This window comes from Phodopus roborovskii, unplaced genomic scaffold (genome assembly GCF_943737965.1).
Source record: "Phodopus roborovskii unplaced genomic scaffold, PHOROB, whole genome shotgun sequence".
Taxonomy (NCBI): Eukaryota; Metazoa; Chordata; class Mammalia; order Rodentia; family Cricetidae; genus Phodopus; species Phodopus roborovskii.
In genome coordinates this window covers 9,653,299-9,666,525 of record NW_026125391.1, presented here as the reverse complement: position 1 = coordinate 9,666,525, position 13,227 = coordinate 9,653,299, and the positions used below count along the sequence as shown (strand labels likewise).

At 35.3% G+C, this 13,227-nt stretch overlaps 1 protein-coding gene and 1 pseudogene across 1 annotated transcript in view; both read left to right on the top strand.

Annotated features, from left to right (window-relative positions):
* Dgkb (diacylglycerol kinase beta) overlaps positions 1-13,227 on the top strand; it is a 702,490-nt gene that overhangs the window by 350,323 nt on the left and 338,940 nt on the right. The window lies entirely within an intron of this gene.
* On the top strand, positions 5,054-5,982 carry LOC127214834 (eukaryotic translation initiation factor 2 subunit 1-like; annotated as a pseudogene).

The window sequence follows — 13,227 nt, the reverse complement described above, 5'->3', positions numbered from 1 at the left end:
GAAATATTCTGCTACCAAGAAGCAGTGTTTGTCTCTGTCATTTTGTTTTTTAAATCGCTTTCTAAGGTTTTGCCAAATTTTAAATGGAAGTTCTTAGTACCTATGTTGCAGGTGTCATTTTGTTACAAGCACATTCCTGCCAGCCTGGTCCCAGTGTAGCATCAGTCCCAAAATAACACACAGACCTCAGAAAGGATAATTATAAATTCTAGAATTGACAGAGACATTGCAGTCTTGACAGTCATGCAAAGTTCCTCTGTAATGTCAGGTATCCATCTTCAGCCTACAGGCCTAGAGTGTCTAACAGACTTCTCAGAGAAGCAGCAAATTTAGACCTGCCCCACCTGAATTAGCAGTTTGCCAATCATCTTCCTCAGTGTCCTGAAGAATGCCTGGCAGACTATTACATGAGGCAGGAACCCTGTATGACTTCCCCATCTTGTTTTGGCAAGTTTGTCAGTCTCTTTCCTGAGGGTTCTGCATGTTCAGTTTGGTCAGCATGCTGTCAAGATGTCGAGACAAGAGCAGTTTCTTGTCCAATAGGCTAGTTTTGCATATTGAAGGCAAACCCCATAACAAGTTTCTTTGATGTCCATCTTGCTCTGTGTTGTAATTGGTGTTGCTAGGAATAGTTGTGTCTCTTTGTCATGAAAAACCCTTTAAATGTCATATTCTGTAGATCTTTGAAAGGTTTGAAGACTATGTGTCCATCTCAAATATATCTCTATATATGTAGAAAAACCTAAATAACATGACTATAAATTTTGACTATTATGGAATACAATCTATATTCTGTAATTATATATTACATTTTTTAAAGGAGCTTTACAAATACATCTAAACAAGAGTATATATATATATCAAAATAGAACTTAAATTTGTATCAATAAACCAAAATCCATACCAATACAAAATATTCATTTATATATCATAGCCACACGTTTTTTTCCTTGAAAAAAAAAAAGATTGACTGTGATCATTAATCATTTACAATCAGCCTCATTTAAATGAAAATGAACATAAGCAATATTTGGGAGTGTGGACGTAGTTCTCTCCAAACTGCTCCCTGCTGTTTGGGGGCACTGTGACTGCCAAGGGGATCCTGAGAAACTCCAGAATCATGGCCAACTTCTCGCTATAATAGTCTACAAGGCTGCATCATTCCAGTTGTCTTGGATGTTCAACCACCTGGTACACATTTTCAGGGAGTCTTGGTTTATTAAAATAAAGAAGGAAACAACAACTTTTCAGCTTATTAGCAACAAAACCAAAAACTCTTTTTCCAGAATATATAGGTTGGAATAATCCAGCTGCATTTATAATCAAATATCTTTTAGCAGCTGTTGCTCCTTCCTCAGCAATCAAACAAGTCAAAGACAACACAGTAGCTATAGTATCCAGACTCTCTTGTGTATTTTCCATTTTATATGACTTTTTTATTACTCTTTCTTTATTTTCAGTTTTTGAGACAGGGTTTCTCTGTGTAACTTTGGCTGCCCTTTAACTCTCTGTATACCAGGCTAGCCTTGAAATCAAAGAGATCGCTCTGCCTCTGCCTCCTGAGTGTTGGGATTAAAGGTGTGTGCCAGCTCATCCAGCTACTCTGTTTCCTTTGTTAATGATTTTCTCTATCCTTTTTCTTTCTTTTTTTAAAATCTGCTTTCCTGTATATCTCTATCTTTTTTCTGACCACATGCCTCTTGTCTGCTAACAACATGGATAAAATTAAAGTGGCAGCTAACCCCTTCTCTTTCTTGGTTTTCTTAGAGTACATTCACAGCAGAATACTGGTCGGGGCCATGCTTATTGCCACAGCTCTGTAGAGTTTCTAGGTTCATGCAACCATCAAAAAGCATGCTGTTGGCTGCTGATAAACATCCTCTGAGTGTTTGGCAGCTGGGCCCCTTAAAAGAGCCTTTCAGATTTTGACACTAATGATGAGTCAGGAAGTCTATTTTAAAGAACCCTCGAGCCTCTGCTTGCCTCAAGCAAACAGAGCCCACTAGAGAAAATGCTGCTACCAAGAAGTAGTACTTGCCTCTGTTCTTTTGTTTTAGAATTCCTTTCTAAGGTTTTGTGTAAGGATTTACATGGAAAATTCTTGCCTCACTTTGGGGGGCACCATTTAAACTCTGACTACAACTGTATCTCTAATATCATGCTTAAATGCTTAAAATGCAATGTCAGCAAAGATATCATCCACTACATGGGAATATAGAGATAAACGAATGTTTGTTTCTTATAGTTAATGTGATTTAAAATTATAGTGAGACCATAGATGACATTCATACTGTCACAATATGATTCAAATATACTTCAAATCGCACAACTCCACATCACAATACCTAGATTTTCAGTTTGATTTTTGTTTCATTATTATTATTGTTGCATTGCAAATAGGGAGATGACATATGTTATGCTGTCTTGGGTCAATAACAGCAAATTTTTATATTTCTTCTTGCCATTTGTGTCTTAGGTTCATCTCCCCTCACCTATTTTCCTTCAGGATATACACAAGAGATAACCCAAAACTGTCAAACCATTGGCTCATTAATTTCAGTTTCTGATATTTTGATTCTGTTGACAACTGTATCTTCTCCATTCCATAACAAAACCAAATCTGCTCTGTCATATCTTATTTTTTAACCTGTGGCTTTGAGCTGAAATATCAATTTCTGGATGAATGCCAGTTTCAAAGACAGAAAAGCCTATGGATGTAGGAGCTTTAAACATCCATGTTCCATGGCAGTTCCCCATGCAAAAGCATTCATTTTTCCAAACTACACAAAATGAAAAGAATTTTCATCCTTTTTTGTGGTATACAAAGATTGGTACCAAATTAATGAAAACGTCTTCATCAAAATATACTTTGGAGTCACTTCATGGCTTATATTTATTCTGTAGTATAGCACATTTTACCCAAGCATCATATATCATATTATAATAGGAAAAAGATTTTCTACAAATTGGGGAGAGAGGAATTAGTGTTCAAAACGAGTTTCAATGTAGAAAACAGCTGGATTAATTTGATATTCCTTTCCTGGATCATTCCTTTGAATTCATAAATGGCATTGTTTTATAATAATTTCTTAACTTCTTCCCATATACTCAACATAGCATTGTAAAACATATAAATCTGTGTTTTCATGAAATTTTACTGTTTTAGTTCTCATATTTAATTATTAATTTCATTTACTAATTCTGCCAGCTAATGTGTTTACTCTAAATCTGCAGTTACTATTACAGAGGATACATAAATGAACCCAGAAATGGAAAAATAGGAATTGTAGTTAAGGTTCAGAGATCTTTGAGTGTGGTGAGAAGAAATACAACAGTATTTATTCCTAGAGATTTTATTTCACCCACTTCACTTTTAACTATTAATGTATTTTTCTTACTGTTTGCCTAATGTTAAGTTATTATAAAGCACATTTAGATTTTTGAACATAAATACATCAGATTTTAGGTCACTGTTATCAACTACTATATCTTTCTGTAATTAGAACATTGCATTGAGATTTTTACATTGGTATTATTTTTCGATATGATTGGTTTACCATAAAATTTGACTGATGTAGATGGAAACTTTATTACTAACTGCAATAGAACTTTATCTTTTAAATTTAATAAATGCTAAAATAATGAAAATTTTTCACAAAGGTTTTTCTTATTAAGTGTAGTGGTGGTTATCTTAGCAACTGAATGTGTGTGTGTGTGTGTGTGTGTGTGCGTGTGTGTGTGTGCCCATGCATAATGAAACATTGTGGTGTGTGTGTGTACATGTGTGTATGTGTGTCTTTGAATACGAACTACAAATTATCTCCTAGATTTCTCAGGCCACTTCAAAGAAAGTACATGGATCATATCTATGAAAACTCTTAAATACCATAAATATAAATTTATCTTGGTTTGCTAACATAATTAGATACTCAATTGAAAGACAATGCTCATGAAGACTATACTAGACCAATTCTATTTTCCCTGAACTGAATATTGATTTTGTAGTGCTGTTAATAATACTAGAGAGTACTAATTGGGTCCCTCTACAAAATACATAGGAGTTATTGGGCAAAGACGGGCAAGGCAGCAAGGAAAGTGATTTCTGCAATAGTTATGTTTTGTGGAGCATTTTCAGAATGCATTTCTATCATGCATAGTAAAACATGCAGTGGAATGGGACATGAAAAGGAAATCTTTATTCACATTAGTCCTTCTGAAGTTACCCTGGAAGTATTTGTCAAGACTACGAAAAATCTGACAAAGACAAGTAGACTTTTACTGCACCACATATATTACCACCAAGATGCCCTATCAAATAGGTATGTTCATAGCTGTGATTTAACACCATTCTGCCTTAGTCAGTCACTAAGAGCCTCTTATTCTGCCAGTGTAAGAAAAAATATGACTACATAATTTTCACAGACATAAATTTCAAGGTAGTGGAGTCCTTATTGATCAGAATATCTTCAGTTTTCAGCTCCTTCTTATAGTAGACGGTTTTCCTGATAATGTAATGGAAATATCTTCTGTAGTTTAGAATTGGTCACTGACTCATACAGAAGGCAAAAATATTTGAATTAGTCTGAAGGCCAATAAAATTATTCTATTAACATAATCACTTTTTAGTATAATTGTTTTTTTTTTTTTTTTTTTTACTCATCTCAAATATGTCTTTATTTTGAATACATACTTCTTCCATGGGAAAGCAATTGACTAGAATGTGCAAGTTCCTAGGTTTGATCACCAACAATGAAAAACATATAAACACACAAATAATTATTAAATTGCTGCTATCTTGTATCTCTTAAATTGGTTTTTTGGTCAAATTTTTTGGAAATAAAGGTAATTTTCGCCTGGCTTTCCATCTTTCATCACAATGCCATCTCTTGGTTAACTAAAACTTAATCATTCTTTAGAAAGAAGTAAAATATGACATATTTTTTAAACCTTGCAAGTTCCCAATGTAAAATCTATAAAATGCCAAGGAAACAAACTTTTCAGGTTTTCCTGTGAATTTAATATCACTCACATTAGGAGGATAAAGACTCTATGAATGCTAGGTCTAAATTGTAGGTTTTGCCAACACAAATTCTATGAGATGGAAGATGTAGTGATGGTGAATGTAAAATCTATTGCTGAGATGGCAGCATATGTCATCTTATTGGAATAAAATAACATAGAAGGCATGATTCTTCTTAATGAATTATACAGAAGACATGTATATTGTATAAGCAAACTGATCCACATAAGCAGAAATGAATGCACAGTTGTCATTAGCATGGACAAAGGATGGATATATTGATTTGTCAATTTCTCCATAGGAAGCGATTAAACGGGAAGACAGATTCACAAAATCCAAAACTTTTTATAACTTCTTTGCCATGTTGCTGAGGTATTAGAATATTCAAAAGATGAGCAACTGGAAAGCCTGTTCCAGAGGACTGTCTGGGTCTTAGTTGACAAGTTGGTATGGTACTTTTTATGCCTTTAAGGCTATAGTCTAAGACCCATATATCTTGGGTAGTTTATATTTGAATGAAAATAAATGAGAAATATTCACTAAGAATATCAATAAGCATTTGACCCCACAAGCTGTCACAATTCAAGCAGATATTGAAGTAGCTTGCTATGGTAATGAAGGAATTGATGCTGTAAAAGCAGTCCTGAGAGCATATTTGAATTGTTCCACAGAAACCATGCCCATCAAAATTAATCTAATAGCTTCAGCCAAATATGTGATGACAAAAATAACACCAAAGAGAACATAAGACCTCTCTGTTCTCAGCCAGTCTGGCTATGTTGGCCATCAAAGAGAAGACTGAGGAGGGCATAGGTGTGTGCAATGTTCAGATGGAGTCCAATGTTGTCACAGATACATATGAGACTGAATCTACAAGGTGGATGGAATAGCTTGAGAGAGAAAATGCAGAAGTGGATGGAGGTGAAGATGAAGTAGAAATGGAAGCCAAAGCTGAAGATTAACCTTGTGGAAAACAGTCCAATTTAAAGAATACAAACAGCCCTTCTTGGCTGCAAACTCTAGACTTGATACTTTTCCAGTATCAAAAATTTAAAAGCTGAATATTTTATTTCCAAGTATTTGTGAATTCAACAAACCACAATCTAAACATCCTCCTTCATGTGTTAGCTGCTTTTACACAAAAACTCTAACACCTCAAGCATTTGTTAAAGGTGTGGCTTCATTTGACCAGAGACAACTCTTAGAGTGAAGTCCTAAAATTGGGCATTCAGTTTTCATTTCTGCTGTTCATTGATTGGTATTCTTATCGTTCAATGCCTCCATGATATTTACCAGGGCCACCCTACACAAAAAGTGTTGGTTTCTCTATAAAATGTATTCAAGCAAACATCAAATAGATTTCTGGAATATTTTTTAAAAGATCATTTTAACTATCTACTTTCTACTTTTAATTTGATAATCATTTTCTACTAATGATAATTAAATTTTAAAACATTAATTTGTTTTGTGTTTATATTTGCACTGTGTCATTGGCACATGAGTAGAGTTCAGAGGACAACTTGGATGTATAACTCCTCTCCTCCTAACTGAGGTCATCAGGTTTGAAAGCAAGTGCCTTTACTTGTTGAACCATCAGCCCCTAATGATCTTTTATGTAGAACATAAATTTCTATTTTACATCTGAGAAACTTAAAAGCTATCAGTCATAATACTAGTGAATTAAAAAAACTGTAATATCCTTTTTTCTGTTATATTTGTAACAGAAAACAATATTCTGAATCCCATATTTATTATAAGGAATCTGTAGGCTTTCTGTTGTTTCTGTTGTTATTGATGATATCTAGCTTTAATCCTTGCTGATCTGATAGTATATGGAGGTTATTTAAACTTTCCTGTGTATGGTGAGACTTGCCTTGTGACCGAATATGTGGTCAATTATGGATGTAGTGAGATATCCACCTGCCTGCACCTGTGGACTGACCACACCCATTGGGGGAGTGGGGAGACAGGTGCTGACATGACATGAGGAAATAGGTCTGGGATCATGGACCTGGGAGCTCTCTTTTGCTTCCTGGAACAGAGCATCCGGAGGCATCCTTGGTACTGAAACCTGCTGGTGTTCATCCATCTCTGTTGTAAGTTATTTCTCCCTGAAACATATATTCAACCTATTGGTTTCCCGATCCATCTAGATTTTCACGGATCCGGGGAATTAGGTAACACCCAGGCAGCAGTACTTAGCCTAAGCCACTTGCTTCTCTGTGCTTGCTTCTCTGACCCCAGCCTTTCAGCAACACTCCACTGTTCCCTTGTTCTGCCGTTCCCTTGCTCTAAGTGCAACAGGTGCAGGTGGGTGGATAGCTCACTACATTTTGAGAATGTTCCATGTGGTGCTAAGAAGAAGGTATGTTATTTTGTGTTTGGGTAAAATGTTCTGTAGATGGATGTCAAGTACATTTGATTCATATTGTCTGTTAGTTCCTTTATTCCTCTGTTTAGTTTTCGTCTGGATGAACTGTCCATTGGTGGAGATGGGAATTGAAGTCTCCCACTATTAATGTATGGTGCACCTAAATGACTACACTACTGGGTCAAGACAGAAATAAGAAAGAAAATAAATAAAGACTTCCTAGAATTCTATAAAAATGAATTCATAGCATACCCACACTTAAGGGACACAGTGGAATCTGTTGTAAGTGGAAAGTCTTAAGTGTGAGAATATCTTGCGGATGTATCTATGGAACCACAACTTTACATTTTGATTTGTTGTTTATTTCTGTAATGGTCTCTGTCTATTTCAAAAATATTTTTTCTTGACCTGCAGTAGACTACACTTACCTTTTAATAAAAGGACAAATGTGTATAGGTTGTTGTTAAGGATAATACTGGTTGAGCAAATTAGTGGTTGCATATTCTCCTCTAATAACCACAACTTCACCTGAACTGGGTAGTTAGCCAGATTTCTAGTCACAGTTTCCCTTTTTCTGATGGGTATTAAGTGCAATTAGAAAGCTGTGAAGGTATGTGTGCCTCTACTGGACCATTAAGGTTATTATCCCATGTTGGTAATTGATGTGGTTCATAGGCTTCATAGATGAGTAAGGATTTGGTTTTCTGGGCTACATTTTTAAATATGTTTGACATTAGATGGGTAGCTGCACTATTCAGAAGTAGTGTATGCTTTACAACATGTAGGCTTGATTCTCCTATTTCTTTTTATTTTTCATTACTTTTTATTTAAATTAGAACAATCTTATTTTACATACCAATCCCAGTTCCCTCTCCCTCCTATTCTCCCAATCCCCCCAACTCCCCATCCCACCCCCCATCCATTCCTCTGGAAGGGTGAGGCATCCCATGGGGGAGATCATTAAAATCTGACATATCATTTGGGGCAAGAACTAGCCCCCTTTACCATATATCTAGGCTGAGAAAATAGCAAAAGGGATCCCAAAGTCCATTCGTGTACTAGGGATAAATACTGGTTCCATGGTTCCATTACCATAGCAGGTCAATCTCTATTTTTTTTTTCTTGTGTTTTTATTTCACCATTTTTTGTATATATTTTTCTTATTTTGCATATTGACCCAGTTTCTTCTTCCTCCCTCCATCCCTCTCTTCCACCCTCCCATGCCCCCCAACCACCCTCCCATCCCATCCACCCTTGCACACTCCACATGTAGGGTGATACCTTCCAGAAGTTCTATTTGTTTTCATTTTGATTCTCTGACCATCTCACTGAGAGTATGCCATCTTCAAATGTTTTTGAATAATTAATTCCCATATTCTTTCATTTCTTACACTCATAGAAAATGTGTTTTATTTAAGTTTAAACACTTTCTTCTTTGCATCTTTCTGAGTTGTTTTAATTCTTCTTGACGATTCCCAAGTCACTTATGAAGATGTCAGTGTTCTTTACTCACCTAAATCTCTGTTTGACATTTCACTATTAGCCAAAGAACAGACTGAATATTGCCTTGGCCTCTTCCCTAAATAATTTCTTTATAGGTTTCTAAATACCAAGAAACAAAGATTCAGCTCAGTTTTCATTTTCAGCATCACCATGCCTCTCCAGGGGACCTTTTGTTTTCATTCTTCATTCAGAGTCAGATTCTTCCTGGTAGATCAAGCCTCCTAGCCCTACCTTTTATACCAATAGATTCTAACTATTGTTTGAGGTCTGGCCTTGTTTTGCTTCAGCTTCATATCTACAAACTACTTGTGCATTCTGAGATTCAATGTCTTGACACTGTTTCTTTGCTTAGCTAGTCAGTGCTGTCAGTGGGTGGTTCACCATCCCACTGTCATTGAGCATACCTACTCTTGCCTTATTCACAGGTTATATGGCATGTTTGTTCCCATTTCTGAATAATAATCTTAGACCTCACTTTTCTCAAAATTCCTTTTCCAGATCTGTATCATTTTCTACACATTTTTATCTCATGACGATCACATCTCACATCTTAGACACTGATTTAATTTATCTCCTAGTTTATCATTCCCTTGAAACGAAGGTTCTTAAAAACAACATTATTGTATTTAGGTATTTATTTGTGTTTGCATGAGTGTGTATGCACGTGTGTGTGCCCTTGTGTGTGTGTGTGTGTGTGTATGTGTGTGTGTGTGTGTGTGTATGTGTGTGTGTGTGTGTGTGTGTGTGTGTGTGTGTGTGTTTGATTTTATATCTTGAGGCACATTCATGTTGAAGTCAGAAGAGAACTTCTGGGAGCCAGTTCTTTGCTACTATGTAAGTTCTAAGAGAATACCTTAGGTTGGTAGTCTTGATAGTAACTGCCTTTACCTGTAGAACTATCTCTTATGTTTGAACCCGAGAGCCAAAGCTTTTAGGTTATTCAGAGTGCCTAGTTTTGCAGGGCTTTGGACATAACTTATAGCTAGAAAGCTTTATTGGAAGCTTAAGGCTCCTGAATTAATTCCTAGCATATGAAATAGAAATAAAAATATATCTAATCTTTATATGCATGTTAACATTTAGCATTTATCAAATAGGTGTTAAGTGATCATTCTGCTGTATCTAAGGCTACAAGCATCCTTAATTCTTTCTTTTGCTAGCACTTAATTGCATTTTCATTATAAGATAAAATACATTTCAAAACTCTCAACGCAATTATAAAAAAAAAAAACTAAACTTACAAATATATACACAACATACTTGGCATATATATTGCTATAAAATATGCTATCCTTTTCAATGTTTCCAATACAAAACAGGGCCTAATACATATTCAGAAATTCATAATATTCTATATATTTCATAGGATGAAATTTTCCTTAAAATGCTATAAAATCTAGTAGCAACTTCAAACTGACTTCAATGATTACATCAAAGACTTTTATTTTCATACCATCACTTGATTTCATGAGCTTTCCTAATGTTCCATAGCTAATTTAATACTGCCTGGTTTTTGCTGTCATATGCTTTTAATGACCAAACTTACAAAGTGTTTCTCAACTAAGGATCTTTTAACATTCTGCATGTCCCTGTCCTCCTGCTAAGAGCTGTAGTAATACAAAAGACAGTGATAAATGAGAGTGTTCTCCTGAAGATGTAATTAATCTGAAACAGGGTCAGAACAGCTCCTTAGGTAAATGAAACTAAATCAGCTGTATAGTCTATAATTAACTTACAAGTATTAGCCCAAGTGTAATGTTATTAATTATATACGTATATTATTATTTTCTCCATATGAAAGTTGTAATTTGCTAAGTAATGATTAACAATTCATCTTAATACTTTAGTCATATTATCAGAATGTAATTGTCATATATTTTCATTTTATTACATTTACTGTTTTTATCTGAAATGCAGAAGTAAGTGTGTGTCCTTTCCTTGTATGTACAGAAATAAAAAAATTCAGAGATGAAATACTGATATCCTATGATTAGATTAGTTCCTGCTGGTTGAAAGTAAAGCAGGATTTTGTATGTCGACTCTTTGAGCATTTGGAGGTTAGTGTATAAAGCATTGAGTCAAAACTAGACCTATAGAATTCAGTCTACATTGAGGGTTTGCTAACATGAAATTTTCATCATTTTATTTTATATTAATTCTCTATATTATTATTTTTCCTCCTGCTCTCCCCCATCAGTTGGTTCTATCCAGTATCCTGGTTTCTATACAGACTCCAACTTAAACATGCACATCTCAAGATTCAATGTTAAGATCAACACACAAATAAAAATGTATGATTTATGTTTTTCTGTATCTGAATTACTCAGTAAATGTTCACAAGTTCCATCCATTAACCTAAAAGTTTCATTTTTTTTACAGTTAAATGAAATTCATTTACATAAAGGTACTAATTACTCATTTTCCTTTTATCAATTGATAGATATCTAGGTTACTTCTATATCCTAGTGACTGTGTAAAGAGCATCTATGAGCGTAGACAACATGTGTCTCTGTAATAGCAGATAGAATCCTTCATGGAATGTATAAGCTGGTTTATATGGTAGATTATTTCCTATTTTTCATAAACTTCTCAAAGATTTCTATAGTGGTTGTCCCAATTTACAGTCTTACCAAGAGATTATTCTCTGTTCCCCATATCCTTTTGTTAGCATTTTGCTTTTGTAGTCTTAACTATTCTGATTAGGGTAAGATAAAATATCAACATCTTAGTGAAGAAAGGAACCACACAACACTTTGTTGGCCAACACACTGCTCTGTGCTCCTTGTCCTGGTTTAGTGTGTGCACTGTTGACTTACACTGCTCTCTTTCCTCTCCAGAGGTTTCACAGCTTCTCTGTGTGTAGAATTTTCATTACTCTTCTCTGAACTGCAGATTATCTTGGAAAAATCAACCTAGCTGCCATTGCTTGCGTTTAGCTCCCACATCTTGGTCTTTTCTTGTTGAGACTCTGATAAAGGCCCTGTCAGCAGTCTCTGAGAATCTTTATGTAACATCTCTGTTGGTACCACTTTTCCAGATTTCCTCAGAGAAGGCTATTCACCCACTTTGCCTGGGATAAATTGCATTGGCAGCACTTGATTCTGATTGTAGAAGATGTTTCTTCAGCACTGATTAGGTCAATTTTGGAATTAGAGAAGTAGGCTGATGGGGTGATAATGTCTTCTTCCCTTTATTTCTAAAACTATTCAGCTGCTAAGTTAAGGTTTCTATTGCAATGATAAGACACCATCACCAGAAGCAAGTTGGAGAGGTAAGGGTTTATTTTGTCTACAGCATGTAGCCCACCATCCAGAAGTCAGAGGACCAAGGCAGGAACCTGAAGTCACAAAATGAGGCAGAGACCAGGGGGGATAACTGCTTGATGTCTCCTCCCACATGGTCTGCTTACATAAGTCATGATCAGCTGCCTAGCTAGTGATGGCACCACACCATGCGGAATGGGCTCACTTACATTAATCATTAATCAATAAAATGTCTCACAGGCAACTGATGGAGACATTTTCTCAGCTGAGAATTTCTCTTCCCATATGACTATAGCTCATGTCTGGATAGAACCTATCCAGACAGCTTGCTTCTAGTCGGCCATCTAGTCCATAGTCTCACTAGGACAGTTTATAACATTACAAATCACATTCACAAACCCTCATGTGAATATACATGTCCATGGATATCTGGATATTGCAAGCCTTCTCTGAGAGGTGTTTGGCTGGCAGTGGTCTACATTACTTTGATTTGGGTCCCCCCCCCCGATAAAATGACTTAAATAGTCATCCTTGACTCCTGATGACACCTGAAAAAAGGACACTGAACTATATTTAAACAAGTCTAATAACTGTTATAGCACAGGAAGTAATAGAAAAGGAAACTGATAAACTGCTATCTAAACCAACAAATTTTCTGACATGTATAAGTCATTTAATATAGGTTTCCTCCTTGTTAAAGAATAATTACCCAAACTTTTTTTTATTATACACTGTGTTTTGCCTAGCATATATGAAACAAGAAAAATGTATGAGAATAAAATGTGTTATTGACATTTGTATGTGAAAATTAGGTGAATTTAAACAAATACAAATAATTTTTAATTTCAGTGGTACAGATTATTTTTCATTATTTGAATTTTTCTTAAGTCTTACACATTACCTACTAATACGTCTATCTTGATAAATCTATCAGCCAGTCTGATGAAAACCATTACTGTTAAAGTAGCATCTACAAACACAGAAGGGTAGGAATCATTGCCATATACTTGTTTCATTAATTTAGTCAGCAAATATTCTTAGTACCCATCCTTTATTTAGTCTCTTAGAAC